The sequence below is a fragment of the Oratosquilla oratoria genome, chromosome 19 (assembly GCF_046742065.1).
Source record: "Oratosquilla oratoria isolate Oo_2021 chromosome 19, ASM4674206v1, whole genome shotgun sequence".
Lineage (NCBI taxonomy): Eukaryota > Metazoa > Arthropoda > Malacostraca > Stomatopoda > Squillidae > Oratosquilla > Oratosquilla oratoria.
This window is the reverse complement of record NC_134795.1, coordinates 19,200,069-19,210,068: the sequence shown is the minus strand read 5'-3', so window position 1 is coordinate 19,210,068 and position 10,000 is coordinate 19,200,069. Positions and strand designations below refer to the sequence as shown.

At 40.3% G+C, this 10,000-nt stretch overlaps 1 protein-coding gene across 5 annotated transcripts in view; it reads left to right on the top strand.

Moving 5' to 3' along the window:
- The window catches only part of if (integrin subunit alpha inflated), a 354,127-nt gene that overhangs the window by 271,614 nt on the left and 72,513 nt on the right, over nucleotides 1-10,000 (top strand). The window lies entirely within an intron of this gene.

The following is a 10,000-nucleotide window of genomic DNA, read 5'->3' as shown; positions in this document are numbered from 1 at the left end:
GACTCCGCCCCTCATATTGACGTCAGAGTGTAGACTCCGCCCCTCATGATGACGCCATAGCCCAGACTCCGCCCCCTCATAATGACGTCAGAGTGTAGACTCCGCCCCTCACAATGACGTCAGTGTAGACTCCGCCCCCACCATAATGACGTCAGAGTGTAGACTCCGCCCCTCATAATGACGCCATAGCCCAGACTCCGCCCCTCATAATGACGCCATAGCCCAGACTCCGCCCCTCACAATGACGTCAGAGTGTAGACTCCGCCCCCTCATAATGACGTCAGAGTGTAGACTCCACCCCGCCATAATGACGTCAGAGTGTAGACTCTGCCCCTCATAATGACGTCAGAGTGTAGACTCCGCCCCCTCATAATGACGTCAGAGTGTAGACTCCACCCCGCCATAATGACGTCAGAGTGTAGACTCTGCCCCTCATAATGACGTCATAGCCCAGACTCCGCCCTCTCGTAATGACGCCAGAGCTTAAACTCCACCCACTCCTTATGACGTCAGAGCTTAGACTCCGCCCCTCATAATGACGTCAGAGTGTAGACTCCGCCCTTCATAATGACGTCAGAGTGTAGACTCCGCCCCTCATAATGACGTCAGAGTGTAGACTCCGCCCTTCATAATGACGTCAGAGTGTAGACTCTGCCCCCCTCACAATGACGTCAGAGTATAGACTCCGCCCTGCATAATGACGTCAGGGTGTATACTCCGCCCTCATAATGACGTCAGGGTGTATACTCCGCCCTCATAATGACGTCTGAGTGTAAACTCCACCCCACATAATGACGTCAGAGTGTAGACTCTGCCCCCCTCACAATGACGTCAGAGTATAGACTCCGCCCTGCATAATGACGTCAGGGTGTATACTCCGCCCTCATAATGACGTCATAGCCCAGACTCCGCCCCTCGTAAGGACGCGAGAGCTTACTCCGCCCACTCCTTATGACGTCAGAGCTTAGACTCCTCCCCCTCAAAATGACGTCAAAGCTTAGACTCCTCCCCCTCATAATGACGTCAAAGCTTAAACTCCGCCCGTTATTATGACGTCATAGCTCAGACTCCCCATCACAATGCCGTCAAAGCTTAGACTCCGCCCATTATAATGACGTCATAGCCCAGACTCCACCCCCTCATAATGACTCCAGAACTTAGACACCGACCCTCACTATGACGTCAAGACTTAGATTCCTCCCCTTCATAATGACGTCAAAACTTAAACTCCGTCAGAGCTTTGATTCTGACCCCGTAGAATGACGACAGATCTCTGACTCCGCCTCATAATGACGTCATATTCCAGAATCCGCCCTTACAATGACGTCATAGTCCAGACTCCGCCGCTCACAATGTCATATCACACTCCGCCCTTGATAATGACGTCATATACCAGACTCCGCCCTTACAATGACGTCATAACTCACACTCTGCCCCGTTATGATGACGTCCTAGCCCAGACTTCGCTGCTCACAATAACAGAGCTTAGACTCCCCCCCTTCATAATGACGTCATACCCTAGACATCACCCCTCATAACGTCAGAGCTGAGACTCCTCCCCTCATAATGACGTCATAACCCAGAGACCGCCCCCTCACAATAACGCTAGAACTTAGACTCCGCCTATCATAATGACGTCAGAGTTTAGACTCCGCCCCCTCATGACGTTATAATCAAGTATCCGCCCTTATAATGACGCCATAGACCAGACTCTGCCTCCTCACAATGACGTCAGAGCTTAGACTCCGCCCTCATAATGACGTCATAGCAAAAAACTCTTGCCCTTCACAATGACGCAAGAACTTGGACTCCGCCCTCATAATGACGTCATAGCTCAGATTTCGCCCCTTTACAATGACGTCAGAGCTTAGACTCCGCCCATTTATAATGTTGATAGAGCTTAGAATCCGCCCCTCATAATGATGTCAGGGTTTAGATCCCATCCCTCATAATGACGTCAGAGCTTAGACTCCGCCCCCCTCATAATGACGCCAGAGCTTAGACTCCGCCCCCTCTCATAATGACGTCAGCGCTTGGACTCCCCCCTCATAATGACGTGAGATTTTAGACTCCATCCCTCATTGTGACATCAGAGTCTAAATTCTGCCCCTCTCAGTGACGTCAGAGCTTAGACTTCTCCCATTATAATGACGTCATAACTTTCATCCATTTGATACATATCAAAACAACCAATCACAGCTGCTCTCTGCTTCTACGTCATCAAGAGAGGGCGGACATTTGAACAATATTAATTTATATTGTAAAAAAAAAAAAAAAAAAAAAATCTAATATTTCAATCTGATTTGAATTATTGATGAATCATAGATATATATATATATATATATATATATATATATATATATATATATATGTATATGTTTCATTTGTTATGCATTGAATGTAGATGTTGCATACGGTATGCTACTGTACTTTTGTTGTATTTGCATCGATGTTGTATCATTGGCAATATGTTTCTGCTGTTTTATGTTGTATTAATTGTAGTTCAACTGTAGTCGACTCAGACAGTATTTCGTTCGTTCCTCAACAAAGCCTAGTAAATGTTTAAACTAACTAGTTGTATTTTCATGCCCGTAAAGTGAGGTAATCTATTTGGAATGACTTGAAGGAGACTACAAGCGGAATTAGGTTAAGTTAGACTTTGATTATATATACACATAATACAGTATATATAGATACGTGTGTGTGTGTGTGTGTGTGTGTGTGTGTGTGTGTGTGTGTGTGTGTGTATGTGTAATATATATATGTGTGTGTGTGTGTATATGTATGTATGTATGTATGTATGTATGTATGTATGTATGTATGTATATTTTTATTTTTTAGCTGAAATATGTCTTCATCAAGACAATTTGGACAGCATGTAGCGTCTCCTTTTCTGGTGGCCCTGAGTTTCCACGCCATTTTTAGCGGGGATACACGTAGTTGTACGTGCAGATAATAGATGGCGCTGATGTTGTTTACAATGGGTCCATTTTCCATACGAATAAACATGCCAAAGTTCACAATGGTGGTAGTGATAATAGTAATGATAATAATAGTTATAGTGATAATAATGATAATAGTGGTAATAATGATTACAATAATGGTTTGTTATATTATTAATATACTAAATATGATTATTATTCAAATTACATAATTTTACCGTTTTTATATTAGTATTATCTATTAGCATACTATTATTATTATCAGTATCATCATTATCAGTTCATGATTCCATCCGGACTTTTGTTCACAAATGTACCGTTGTTGTTATTGTTGTTGTTGATTATGTATTTAGTTGCTTTCGGTGTTGCTAGCATCCTGCATGACGAATAGATTGATGTTTCATGTCGTTAATGATTATTGATGCATGAAATTTACGTTACACATTGATGTATACTTTACTACGTTACATTGACGCCCCGATTATAATGGAGATTACCGTCAATGTCAATAATCTTATTCGACCTTCCAGTTCACACAAGTGCATTACTTGCCAACAGCTAGATTAAAATATTTAAAGGTGAAGTGGGTCTTCATAGGTTAGTTAGAATAAATTAGATTTTGATGGGCTCGCTAGAAATAAATGAATAAATTAAATAATTACATGAACTCTGTGTGGCTCCAATGCTTACTATTTCCCGTTTTCTCTCAATCAGATATTCGACGATCGAAAAAAAAAAAAACGAAACAAAACAAAACAGTTTTGCAGTGGGAACAATATATATATCAGATTTTTTCAGTTGACAGTTATTCGAAAAACAAACTTAGACAAATACAAAGGAAGTATCTAACTAGTTAGATTTTTCAGTTATAGATAAATCGTATTAATTAGATATTAAGTTAAAAGATTTATATTTCATTTTAATTCAGTTTGTGTCTTCAGTCTGTGATTCGTGTTCACTTGAATTTAGTCCTGTTAATTATGTAGTCCGTGTTTATTCATTTACGTAATACTTGTTAAGTTATGGTGTTTACATGTTATGTGTTTAGTCTGTGTTAATCTGTATGTTCAACATGTTATGTTCAGTTTAATGTTCATTGTTGTCGTAAGTCAGTATTACGTGTTATGGACTTCTTTCTGTACTTTTTTCACCCCATTTTTTTACGATCAAATACTAGCATACATTTGTTATATGTACACACACACACACACACACACACACACACACACACACACACACACACACACACACACACACACACACACACACACACACACACACACACACACTTTTTATTTTTTGTCATACATTTCTTAATACCATACAGCATAATTGTCAGAAGTGTGTGAGAGAGTTACCTGAAGACATACAGACAGCCATGTAACACAATGTTGTTATTCCATTAAGACATTTTTTTTCCAAATCTCCGGACTATGTCTGGAAATCTACAACAAATAATTACCTTTTTCCGTAGTCATGTTTGGGTAGATGACATGACTTTTTTCCGTAGCCATGTTTGAGCCTTCCCACCTCGTCTATGGACACCTTCTATATATAAATGTTGACAGCTGGCAATAAGGTCTGTGAAATGAATATATATTCTTATCTTAAAGATAAGGCAAATTGAATTAAGTTTGTAAATTTTATTCTCAGAAAAGCTGTCTGAGACATATATGCAAAAAAAAAAAAAAAAAAAAAAAAAAAAAAAAACCCACCAGCCATGAAAGTCTTGGATAGACCTATGAAAAAAATAATTATGCGAAAATTGATGAAAAGGAATACAATGGATGAGAAGGCATGGATGTAAATAATTTCATAGAAGTGCCACCCCATCCACTTTTTTTTCCACAAACGTTCTGGAATAAAAAAAAAATAATAATAATAAAAAAAAAACAAGATAAATTTGATATAAATTGATATTTGCACTTTTTTTTTATGAATAAAAAAAATTGAAAACGTCGAGAAAAGAATGGGATGCAGCATTTGATAAAAAGAGAGAGTTTGACCAAAAGCGCTCTCTCCTCTGGGCAGACCACACGTGCTCTCTAAATACTGGGATTGCCATGCAGAAGCTCTTTTATTATCATTATTACTAATATAATTATTGATATTATTATTATAAAAATGAAGGACGACTTTTTGGAGACCGCAGCAGGCACGAATGTGTTCCTGCTGGTTTAAAGCTGACCTCCTGTTCCATGACTTTCCATGACTTTCCGTGACATTTTACTTACTTTTTCCATAATTTTTCCATGACTTCTCCATGACTTTTCCATGTCTTTTCCATGTCTTTTCTATTACTTTCTATGACATTTCGATTACTTTTTCCAGAACTTTTCCATGACTTCTCCATGACTTTCCATGACTTTTCCATGATTTTCCATGACTTTCCATGGCATTTCAATTAGTTTTTTCATAACTTCTCCATGACTTCTCCATGACTTTCCACGACTTCTCCATGACTTTCCACGACTTCTCCATGACATTCCATGACTTCGCAATGGCTTTTCCACGACTTTCCATGACTTCTCCATGGCTTTTCCATTACTTTCCATGACTTCTCCATGGCTTTTCCATGACTTTCCACGACTTTCCACGACTTCTCCATGGCTTTTCCACGACTTTCCATGACTTCTCCATGGCTTTTCCATGACTTTCCACGACTTTCCACGACTTCTCCATGGCTTTTCCACGACTTTCCATGACTTCCCCATGGCTTTTCCATGACTTTCCATGACTTCTCCATGGCTTTTCCATGAACTTCCATGACTTTCCATGAGATTTACATGAGTTCACCATGACATTTCAATGAATTTCCATGACTTTCTATGACTTTTCCATGACCTAGAATGAATTACAGGCCTTCCCTGTACTATTCAATATATGAATAACTAGTCATCACTATCTGAATGAGATACTTGGAATTAATCTGTCCCTGACTGTTTTCTGAATATAATAGACTGGCGACGGCAAGATGAAACGGAAAAGTACCATCTGGTAAGGAATGTGTTAAGGAAAGCTACTGTCAACGCAAAAAAAAAAAAAAAGTGAAAGCCACTTGCTCCGGCTGTCCTCATACATGAGGCTTCGGCCGTTGTTCTTCGCCCAGTAAGTCTCGTGAGTAAATTCTGGTAAATAGTCCATATAATACATCCATGCACACGCGTTCACACACACACACACACACACACACACACACACACACACACACACACACACACACACACACACACACACACACACACACACACACACAGTAGTTACTCGAGACAAGTCTCTTGAAGGTTGACCTAAACATCAAATACGACCCCTTGAGGGTGACCTTGAGTGATTCTCGAGTCTCACGGACTCCAAAGTCGAGCCATAGGTTGGCCTCGATGGCTGTCACGCTCGAAGTTCTGTCTCAGGTTATCCTCTAACTTTTCCTTTAAAACTAAGCTGGTCTCGCATTCGCTTAGTTCTGGGTTCAAGTCCCGCACTCCTCTCCGATTCCCAGATGCAGTGATTGTCTGCTACCTGCCTCAGCAGTCAAAGTGCATTAAATAGGCAAAGGTGACGGCTTCGGCAGCAGCTACTCAGCGCCTCCTGGTGTAGGGTCTTCTTTCTCTTTCCTGTAGTCGTTGTTGCATGAACTCTGGATGTTGCCTGGCCTTCCGTGTTAACGATAACAAAGAACTACCTGTAGACACCCACATCATCTTTTCGCGCATGTCCCCGACGATGACCTCGTCTCAGGTTACTAGAGGTCAGGTCAGCAAGAGCTCCTTCCTAGAAGGTCACCGGTCGGAAGCTCTCAAGGGGGAAAAAAAGACGAAAAAGAAGAAGACCTCCAAGAAAGACCGCCAGAGGAAGAGGACCTCGAAGAAGAAGAAGACGAGAACGTCGAAGAAGAAGACGAGGACGTCGAAAAAGAGAGACCCTTCTGGGAAGAAACGGACCCGAAGACAAGAACCATACGAAGACGAAGCAGAGTTTCTGTCCATCGAGGAACCCACCCAGAACCTGACGGAGGCGCTGCCGAAGACGAAGACGAAGAAGGATGAGCCCTGGATCGATTGGATCCTGGAGCAAGGACTCCTCTTCAGGCCCTTCGAACAGACCGGCTACAAGAGGACCCCGTTCACGGTCTTCCAGCCGGACGGCGTGGACGACCCCTCGTACGCTGGGTACTCGATGGCTCTTGGCGATGTTCACAGGACCCCAGGCATCGAACTCGTTCTCGGCATTCCGAAGGGCCAGAGCTCCCGGGTTCCTCTAACTGGACAGGTATACCTCTTCCCCATCCTCTCTTCCCTCCTCCTCCTCTTCCTCCTCCTCCTCCTATTCCTCCTGCACCTCCTCCTTCCTTTTATCATTTTACTATTCCTATATTTCTTCTTACTCCTCCCTCCTCTTCATTCTCTTCCTTTTCATTTCTTCCTACTCGTTCCCCTCTTCCTCCTCCTCCTCCTCTTGTTCCACCTCCTCTCTCCCCTTTCTCCTTTTCATTTTCATTTTCCTCACACTTTTCTCTTTCTTCCTACTCTTCCCTCCTCTTCCTTTTACCTTTTTCCTCTTCCTCTTCCTTCCCGTCTTCTTCTTCTTCCTCCTCTTCTTCCTTACACTTTTTCCTCTTCCACTGCCTTTTCGACTTCTTCCTCCACCTCTTCCTCCTCTTGTTGCTCTTCTTCTTCCTCCTCCTCTTCTTGTGGTAGCCAAGTTGCTCCACACACTGAAGGTGGTCACCTGGCCTCTACCAAGAATTATTTCGCGGGCACCTTCCTCTTCTTCTTCTTCTTCTCTCCACTTCTTCTTCTTCTTCTTCTTCTTCTTCTTCTTCTTCTTCTCTTCCTTTTTCTTTCTTCTCTCCATTTCTCCTTCTCCTTCTTCGTCTTGTTCTTCTTTGTCTTTGCCATCTTCTTCTTCTTCTTCTTCTTCTTCCTTGCCATCTTCTTCTTTTCTTCTTCCTCTTCTTCTTTTTCTTCTTCTTATTCCTCTTCTTCTTTTTCTCCTTCTAGTTCTCCATTTTTTCTTCTCGAAATTCTTTGTTTTCCTTTTTTTTTTAAATAAATTATAATTAACGTGAACCATGATTTAACCCTACATTATTCTTCATTACAATTTTTTTTTTTTTTTTTTTTTTTTTTTTTTTTTTTTTTTTCCACGGGGATGAACAAAATCGCCCGAAGGCTCTCGGTACTCAAGAAGGACTTGACCAACTCCCGCATTCCTCTAGTTCCTTCTTCTGGTAGTTCAGTAGTTGCGAGGCTGTGATGGTCCAGTGGTTAAGGTACTTGGCTCAAGCCTTCAGAGTTGGGATTCGAACTTCCGAAAAGCGGGGGTGGGGGATGGGAGTGATATTTTGAATAAATAAATAAATAAATAAATAAATAAATAAATAAATAATGTATACACACACACACACACACACACACACACACACACACACACACACACACACACATATATATATATATATATATATATATATATGTATATGTGTGTGCGTGTGTGTGTGCATATAAGCCAAGACAAGGCAAGACATGGCAGACTCAAACAAAATTACCCAAATAAATAGATAAATGTATATATATATATATATATATATATATATATATATATATATATATATATATATATATATATGAATTACTAAGTACTAAAGAGTTGTACTGTCACTGCACCTATTACGAGAACGTTCCATCACCATGGTGACCGTCTTGTATACTTTATTCTGGTTGTTGCCAAGCGATTTTATTCATCTTATTAAAATCGTCTTGTTTCAGCCTGAGTAGAGTAACGCCAGTCGTCATATCTTAAGAGATTTAAAGAAAATGATGTGTTTTAAAATCTGCATATTCTATTTAATTTTTTTTTTTTTTTTCTTTTTTCCATAGTCATTCCTCGGGCCGGTCCCCCTCGAGCATAAATACTTGAGGCTTCGCTTTCTAGTGTCACTCGGGTGAAAGTTTGGCCATCAAGGTCCTCCTCCTTGGCCCGGCTGCCTCTCCTCCTCTCACTTAATCATTTATTCATATAATGGCCTTTCGTTTATTAATTTCTATATGTATTTGTTTACCCAGTTATTAATTTTCTATGTATTCATTTTATTTGCTTATTTATTTTTCTATGTAACTATTTACCTGTTTATCAATTTGCACTTATTACATTATCTACTTATCTATTTTTTGTGTTTATAATTCTTTTTATTTATCTGTTTTCTGTGTATTCATTCATTCACTTATTAGTTTTCTCTATTTATTTATCTATTTTTTATGCGGTTGTTTATTTCTATACATTTATCTATTTATCTATTTGTAAATATATATTGATTTATATAACTACTTTCTATGTACTTTTTCACTTATATTCTTATTCTTATTTTTTTCCTATTTCACCCGGCCTGCCGTCAGGCGACTTTATTCACGTCACGAAAACTCACTAGGGTTCAATTTTTCAGCAGCCGGGGGTGGGGAAGGGGCAGGTCCCCCTTGAACTGAATACAATCGCATGGCGAGTGTTACAACAAAGAACAACAATTTCAAAACACGTTAAGAGTGTTCTACCTTTCCTTATTTTTATACTGGCTATCGGCATTTGATTTTAATCAAGAAATAATGAAAAGAAACTCGACTTGGAGCTCTTTCAAATGATTAGATTCGTCCGGCACTACCCAGCGACGTCTTCGGCCGTAGTTCATCATTATCATGCCGAGATGATGGTACTGCCAGGAAGAACCGTTACTTACCGTTATTTCTGTAATGGAACGACGTTGCCGACGTTTTGGCGGGTAGGAGGGGAACCCACTCATCTTTTTCCTTTTTTTTTTTTTTGTCTATATTGTTGTTGTTTTTTCTATTTCGTTTTCCTTTCATTTTTTCCATTTTTTTCTCTAGTATTATTTTTTAATGTTCCCACCCATTCCGTTTTTATTTATTACTTTGTTTCCCAGTCGTTCATGCTTTTTTCCCTCTATCTCTTCCCCGCTGTGATATACGTTCATTTCATTCTGGCTAGAGAGACACGAGATTTCATTCATCTGAAGAGGGCTCACGGTTCAGACGGTCGACCCCCTTTCA